Consider the following 8,609-nt stretch of genomic DNA (forward strand, 5'->3'; position numbering starts at 1 on the left):
TGTATTGCTTTCAAAAAATGGTTTTTTGACTTAATTATAAGTGACAACTACATTAACATAAAATCATGGTTTATTCAACAGAGCGAGAGTTTGAGATAAAACTTTTAATCAATAGAGTCAACTGAAAAGATTTATTTTAAAACCAAGAAACCGACAAAGAATTGATTCCCTAATTACGACGAACTACATACCGATATCCGCTTTATTAATATTTAATCTAGATCTTATTTATAGTTTTAGCTTTTCCCCCAAACAATCGAACATTATCCACCTTAGCTTTACGAAGTAACCTTAGATAACGGTATATCGATTCATAAGTCCCTGTGGGATCGATATCTTTTAAAACTACGCGATAGAACTGTGCACTTGCAGTTTGTACCCCATTTTCGACTCATAAAGTCGCGATCAAGTTTTTGGCGTCATTGCCGGGGACTTTTATTTAATCGATATCGTAACTCTTCCGTTACGCTGTAGAGACTAAGGTTTCTTTTTCTTCTATTCTTTCTTTCGTTGATTTGTATGCCACGCACTCGCTCACAAGGCGAACCGCTCTATTTACGAATCAACGATATCGAACTTTATCTCCGAGTCCTACGACGAATTCGGGAATATCGTGCTGCAAACAATCTCCCTCCTGTAGAATTTCCTGATTTCAAAAACATTTTTCCTTCGATAACCGAGATGGCAGAACCAGCTCGTGCTCTTAGAGATTACGCCGCCCCATCGCAAGATGAACCGCATTCAAGTATTGCTCCACCCGTAATCGAAGCAAACAACTTCGAACTTAAACCTTCGCTGTTGCAGGCTGTGCAACAGAACCAATTCTCTGGAAATCCTACCGAGGATCCAAACCTTCATTTATCCGTATTTGTCCAATACGCTGATACTGTTAAAGCTAATGGTGTCACTTCAGAGGCAATTCGACTTCGTCTTTTTCCTTTCTCATTAAGAGATAGCGCTAGAAGATGGCTTCAGTCTCTTCCTTCCAACTCTGTCACCACATGGAACGAGTTGAAGAATGTTTTTCTTGCCCGATACTTTCCGCCAAGCAAAACAGCTATGTTAAGAGCCCAGATAAACGGATTTAAACAGAAAGACAACGAGTCTCTTTTCGAAGCATGGGAAAGATACAAAGACATGATGAGACTTTGCCCACACCATGGTTTGGAAGACTGGTTAGTAATTCACACATTTTATAATGGTCTCTTGTACAACACAAGGTTAACAATAGACGCCGCTGCAGGTGGTGCATTAATGAACAAACCTTATGCTGATGCTTACCAACTTATCGAGAGCATGGCCCAAAACCACTATCAGTGGGGAACCGAACGAACAATGGTGGAAAAACCTCAAACGAAAACTGGCATGTACGAGATAAGTAACCTTGATCACGTCAATGCAAAAGTGGATGCTTTGGTCCAGAAAATTGAAAGTTTATATGTATCACCTCCAGCCGTCGCAGTTGCTATAACTCAGAATTGCGAGGTCTGTGGAATCCAAGGTCACACTCCTACGGATTGTCAACTCTTGACAGGAATCCAAGCAGAGCAAGTAAACTACGCTCAAGGAAGCCCCTACTCGCATACCTATAACTCAAATTGGAAGAACCATCCAAACTTTTCATATAAAAGTAATAATGCTTTGTACGCACCTGGACAATCTCCAAATCAAGCCCCAGCTGTACCCCCGGGATATCAGAAACCGAACCCATCCATGCCTAACAATAACGCCCCTAGGAAATCCAACTTGGAAATCATGATGGAAAACTTTATAGCTTCCCAACAACAAACCAATAAAGATTTCTTAAACCAGAATGTACACACTGGCGAACAACTTAAACAACTAGCAAGCAAAGTAGATGCCCTGGCTACCCATAACAAAATGCTGGAAACACAAATATCACAAGTAGCTCAACAACAAGCGCCTACTGCTGCCCCAACTGGTACATTCCCTGGACAACCCCAACCTAACCCGAGAAGCCACGCTCATGCAATCATATTAAGAAGTGGAACGGAAGTGGAAGGACCGTCTGATCCAAGGATAGAAAACCAAAACCCTAAAAAATCAACTGAGGAAAGCGAACCTAAGGAAAAGGAAGAGAGTAATAAGGAAACCACAGAAAAGAAGGAACCTTATGTACCTCCACCACCTTATAAACCACCTATCCCTTACCCTCAAAGGCTTGTTAAAACCAAAGATGCGGGCCAATTTAGAAAATTTGTTGATCTCCTTAAACAATTAAACGTTACAATTCCGTTCACCGAAGCTATTACGCAGATGCCCTCATATGCTAAATTCTTAAAAGAAATTCTTTCTAATAAGAGGAAACTTGAAGATAGCGAAACCGTTACACTCCCTGCCGAATGTAGCGCTATAATCCAAAACATGCCTCCTAAACTCAAGGACCCGGGTAGTTTCTCTATACCCTGTCACATAGGAAAATTTGTCATCGACAAAGCTTTATGCGATTTAGGAGCCGGAATTAGCGTTATGCCTTTATCCATATGTAAGAAACTGGAAATGGGAGAATTAAGACCAACCAAAATGTCTGTGCAACTAGCAGATCGTTCCATAAAGTATCCTGTAGGAATTCTTGAAAACGTTCCTGTACGCATAGGTCAATTCTACATTCCAACTGATTTTACAATTATGGACATTAGAGAAGATGATATTACACCCATTATACTGGGAAGACCGTTCTTAGCAACTGCCGGTGTAATCATAGACGTAAAACGAGGACGACTCACCTTCGAAGTAGGTGAAGAGAAAATTGAGTTCATTCTTTCCCAATTCTTGAAAGCACCTGCAATAGAAGATACATGTTACTTCATGGATATCATCGATGAATGCATAAAAGAAGCAGAGTTAGGAGAAGACAAATCATCCGACTACCTTATAGAAGACAAATCTAACCAATGTTTAGCAATAACACCGGACCCTATGCAATGTCTTAACAAACCAACCCTTGACCTGAAAACACTTCCCAAAAATCTGAGATATGAATTCCTAGACTTAGAACTTGAACGACCTGTGATAGTTAATGCAGACCTAGGAAGACTCGAAACAGAAAACTCCTACATATCTTAAGAAAGTATCCAACCGCACTAGGTTACCACATCACCGATCTTAAAGGAATAAGCCCTTCTATTTGTATGCACCGCATCATGCTAGAAGAAGACTGTAAAACCTCTAGAGAACACCAAAGGAGACTAAATCCGATCCTGAGTGAGGTAGTAAAGAAGGAAATAACCAAGTTATTAGAAGCAGGCATTATATATCCTATATCTGATAGCAAATGGGTTAGTCCTGTACACGTAGTACCAAAGAAAGGAGGCATAACCGTTATTGAAAACGAAAAAGGGGAAACTATAACTAAACGAATCGAATCGGGATGGAGAATGTGCATTGACTATAGGAAACTAAACAAAGCAACCCGAAAAGATCATTTCCCTTTACCATTCATTGACCAGATGTTAGAACGATTAGCAAAACATTCACATTTCTGTTATCTAGACGGTTATTCAGGCTTCTTTCAAATACCAATTCACCCTGATGACCAAGAAAAGACAATGTTCACGTGCCCTTTTGGTACCTTCGCTTATAGACGAATGCCGTTTGGCCTGTGTAATGCTCCTGCAACTTTTCAAAGATGCATGATGGCAATTTTCGCCGACTTTCTCGAAAACATCATGGAAGTATTTACGGATGACTTTTCCGTCTACGGACAAAGTTTTGAAGAATGCCTTGAAAACCTAGAAAGAGTTCTTGAGCGATGTGTAAAAGTAAACTTAGTACTTAACTGGGAGAAGTGCCACTTTATGGTACAAGAAGGAATTATTTTAGGACACATCATCTCGAACAGAGGAATTGAAGTAGACAAAGCCAAAATAGAGGTAATCGAAAATCTTCAACCCCCAAGAACCGTGAGAGAAGTACGAAGCTTCTTAGGACACGCGGGTTTTTACCGACGATTCATCAAAGACTTCTCTAAGATAACTAAACCTTTAACCGGACTATTGATGAAAGATGTTGAATTCGTATTCGACGATAACTGTTTAAAAGCATTTCAAACGCTTAAGCAAGCATTGATCTCCGCACCCATAATGCAGACACCCGACTGGAATGAACCATTCGAAATAATGTGTGATGCCAACGATTATGCTGTAGGTGCTGTTTTAGGACAACGAAAGGATAAAAAGCTTCATGTTATATATTACGCAAGTAGGACCCTAGATGAAGCGCAGATGAATTACGCCACTACCGAGAAAGAACTCCTAGCAGTGGTATTTGCGCTAGATAAATTTCGTTCCTACTTGGTCGGAGCCAAAATAATAGTTTACACTGATCACGCCGCTATCAAATACCTCTTAACAAAAAAGGATGCTAAACCTAGACTCCTAAGATGGATCTTGTTGCTACAAGAGTTCGATTTAGAAATAAAAGACAAGAAAGGAACTGAAAACGTAGTAGCAGACCACCTCTCTAGACTTGAGAACCTTGAACCGGAAAGAACATCAATTAATGATGATTTCTCGTACGATAAACTTATAGCTACTTTGGAAGAGAATAACTCTGACAAGCCAGTAGAAACCACCTTAGCTATATCTGTCACACCATGGTACGCTGATCTCGTCAATTATTTAGCCGCCGGAATAGTTCCACCTACTTTATCCTACCAACAGAAGAAACGATTCTTCTACGACATAAAACACTATTACTGGGATGATCCCTTACTTTTCAAAAGAGGCCCCGATGGTATCTTCCGTCGATGTATACCCGAAGAAGAGGTAGAAAATATAATCCAACACTGCCACTCCGCTCCTTACGGTGGACACGCAAGTACATCCAAGACCTGCTCTAAAATCCTACAAGCCGGCTTTTATTGGCCAACTATATGGAAGGACGTACATGCGGCTATTAAGGAATGTGACAGATGCCAACGCACAGGAAACATATCTAGACGTGACGAGATTCCACAAAAGGGTATTTTGGAAGTAGAGATTTTCGACGTATGGGGAATAGACTTCATGGGACCTTTTCCATCCTCTTTCGGTAACAAATACATACTCGTGGCAGTAGACTACGTATCAAAATGGATCGAAGCTATAGCTTCTCCAACAAATGACACCCGAGTAGTAACTAGACTCTTTAAGAATATAATATTTCCGAGATTTGGCATCCCAAGAATAGTAGTCAGTGATGGTGGATCGCACTTTATATCCAAAGTACTCGAAAAACTATTGTTTAAATACGGCGTGAGACATAGGATAGCGACACCTTACCACCCTCAGACCAGTGGGCAAGTTGAAGTGTCCAATAGAGAGATTAAACAAATATAAGAGAAAACAATCGCCACTTCAAGGAAAGATTGGTCATTAAAATTACCAGAGGCTTTGTGGGCATACCGAACTGCTTATAAAACCCCCATAGGGACGACCCCATTTAAGCTCATTTATGGAAAATCCTGTCACCTCCCGGTAGAGTTAGAGCATAAGGCCTATTGGGCTATTAGAAATCTGAATTTAAACTATAAGGTCGCCGGCGAAAAGAGAATCCTTGACATAAACGAATTAGAGGAACTCAGAAGAGACGCCTATGAAAATGCCAGAATCTACAAAGAAAGAACAAAACAATGGCATGACAAGCGTATATCAAGGAAAATCTTCAAGCAAGGCGACGCAGTCCTTTTATTTAACTCTAGACTAAAGCTATTCCCGGGAAAACTACGACCCAGATGGTCAGGTCCTTTTCATATCACTAACATCTTTCCCAGTGGAGCGATAGAAATTAAAGGCAAATCCACAGAACCGTTCACCGTAAACGGGCAACGTCTAAAACACTATCACTATGCGGAAACCAACGAAGATTCGCAAATCCTACACTTAGACGAAATGCCCTCAGGATCAATATATTATACTTAACAGTTTTCTTTGTCGAGCTTGCGACATTTAAACAAAGCGCTTAGTGGGAGACAACCCACAATTATTTTATTATTTTCTTATTCTATTATTATCATTTTCCTATTTCTTCCTTAATTATTCTTTTAATTTCTGTTTAGTATTCATTCCTGATTTATTTTAATCAAAAAAATAAATAAATAATAATAATAATAATAATAATAATAATAACTTTTTTTCTTCTTTCGGCATTTGGCCAAATCCTAACTAAAACTCATGTTTTCTTTTCTCTAGCTAACACTAACCAGATGGGACATATTGATCGTATGGGTATCAAATTCAGAGGAATGGCTCAGAAACAAAAGTATGACGAACTAGCCACTAGAGAGATGCTACCTAGTTTATATGCTGATGATTGGGCTATGACTGCCCTTGGACTAAGAGAAAGTGTCTTGTATTTGCTGAATCAGATAGGATGGGAGACATCCCCTATCCTAAGAAATTTCGCCACCTACCGGAGACTCACACTAGAATTCCTTAGCTCATTAATCTATCTACCCAGCCATGGAAAAGGAATTAGCAGAGGTTTTATCCAGTTCAGAATGTTCAACATGGAGTACCAATTTAATATTAGAGACTTTACAAACCTATTGGGTTTTCCTACCTCCTTTGACACATTCACAGTAAGCCAGGAAGAACTTTTTGAGTATAGAGAACTTGAACACTTTTGGGGTAGTTTGACTGGAAATGATGAATCCGAGGACCATGAGTTTCTCCCTGGAAACATTCATAACCCGGCCTTCCGTTACTTCCATGGGATCCTCACCCACACCTTATTTGGAGAGAAGCCAAACAGCACTTCAGTTTCACGTGATGAACTCTTCATCCTATTCTGTGCTTCTCAGAACCGTCCAGTAAACGGTGCCACCTTTATGCTAGCAAATTTAGACCACCTGATCCAAGATGAGCGAGCACCCATTATAATAGGCGGTCTGATAACCATGATTGGTAACGCTATCGGGTTACGTCAGTCGATTCTCGACCTAAGCCCTTTTTGTGGCATTTCTACCATGAGTATACCCTTCCTCTTCAACACCTTGTTTATAGCAAACCTAGGATCTAATGAGTTTGAGCTTATTATTAATAACCAGGTTCTTTGCCTATTTACCTTACCCGATCCTAGGACTAGTATTCATGACCGCAACAACTGGCTCTACAATCTGAACGAAACCCCCACTCCTGCTAGATCCACTGAATCCATCCAGGACTATGAGATTTGTGATGACTATGAGATTCATAATGACCAGATCCCTTATGCTGAATCTGACCCTCAGACACCATCTGGCTATTATGATATTGACCCTCCTCCTCAGCCTGTTTAGACCGAAGAATCAGCAATATCCGACCTCCGGCATCATATGCCCGGAACTGATTATAACACCGCCATTGAAGCTTTGATGACAGAACAAGACGCCCTCAGAGAAGAATTTACTGACATGAGACACGAAGTTCTAGGATACATGAGCAGCATGACAGATCAGTTTCACGAGCTACTACACCGTGTTAACTCTTTTGCTCCTCCGGCCAGAGATCGTGCAGATGGATAGAATTTAGTTATTTTTCTTAGCTATCTAGTTTTAAGTTAGATTATTCATTAATGTTATTTGAATTCATGTTCGCATTTGTTTCCCCTTTTACATTTCTTTTTTTTTCTTTTCTTTCCAATATTACATTATGATCATTTTATTGAAGTTATTTATTTAATTTTATTATGCAATAGCTATTATATTCTCTACTGTTGCTGCCTATAACCTATTGAATTATTCATGCAATATTATGCAAAGTAGAATAACATGCAAGATAAATTAATTAGCAAGATAAAATAATCTAAAAAAAAAAAAACATAATAAAAATAAATCCATTACCAAAGTAATTCTGTAGAACGCTACTGAAGCCTTGCCAAAAAGAATGTGTGACGAGCGTCACACAATCTATGACGAACGGCACGCCAAGAGCCTGTTACGAGCGTCACACCCCTGTGACGAGCGTAACACCTTTCTGACTAGGTGAACGTTACATAGCCGTTGGAGACGAACGTTACACCCTTCAATTTTTATCTTCCCCATTCATTCACACTTACCCATATTTATTTACTTTTCCAACTTCCAAATTCTTTTCCTATAAATACCCATCAAAACCTCCCTTCATTCACCACAAACAATTCTCTCCTATCAAATACATTTCTTTTCTCTCCAAATTACTCCTTCAAATTCATTCATCACTATGGCGGGAAATCAGAATTTCGAAAATATCATCTTCCGATCCGAAGACGAAAATTATCAAAGGGAGCAATTCGAGCGTTTCCAACAGCGAGGCGTCGTCTCCACCAGGTACCCTGATTTTACTTGTTTACACCAATTAGGATTACTCCAAGGTATCGAATGGATGCTCCGTCAAGCCGACTTAACCTTTCTATGCACCCATAACCAACCAACATACCCCTCCCTAACCTTAGAATTCTTAAGTTCATACGCATACACCACTTCCGCCGGTGAAGATGAATTTTTAACCGGCACCGCAACCTTCCGAATGTTCAACACCGAGTACTCCTTAACCCAAAACCAATTGAGTACCATGCTACAATTTCCCACAGAAGGTCAAGTCTACCCCAGAATCCCTCTCGAAATAAACTAGAGCACGGTTGCCATTTCC

The 8,609-nt window shown here is 39.9% G+C and overlaps 1 pseudogene; it reads right to left on the bottom strand.

Moving 5' to 3' along the window:
• Positions 1-1,066: 1,066 nt before the first annotated feature.
• On the bottom strand, positions 1,067-1,166 carry LOC127099013 (uncharacterized; annotated as a pseudogene).
• Positions 1,167-8,609: the final 7,443 nt, after the last annotated feature.

The sequence above is a fragment of the Lathyrus oleraceus genome, chromosome 6 (genome assembly GCF_024323335.1).
Source record: "Lathyrus oleraceus cultivar Zhongwan6 chromosome 6, CAAS_Psat_ZW6_1.0, whole genome shotgun sequence".
NCBI lineage: Eukaryota > Viridiplantae > Streptophyta > Magnoliopsida > Fabales > Fabaceae > Lathyrus > Lathyrus oleraceus.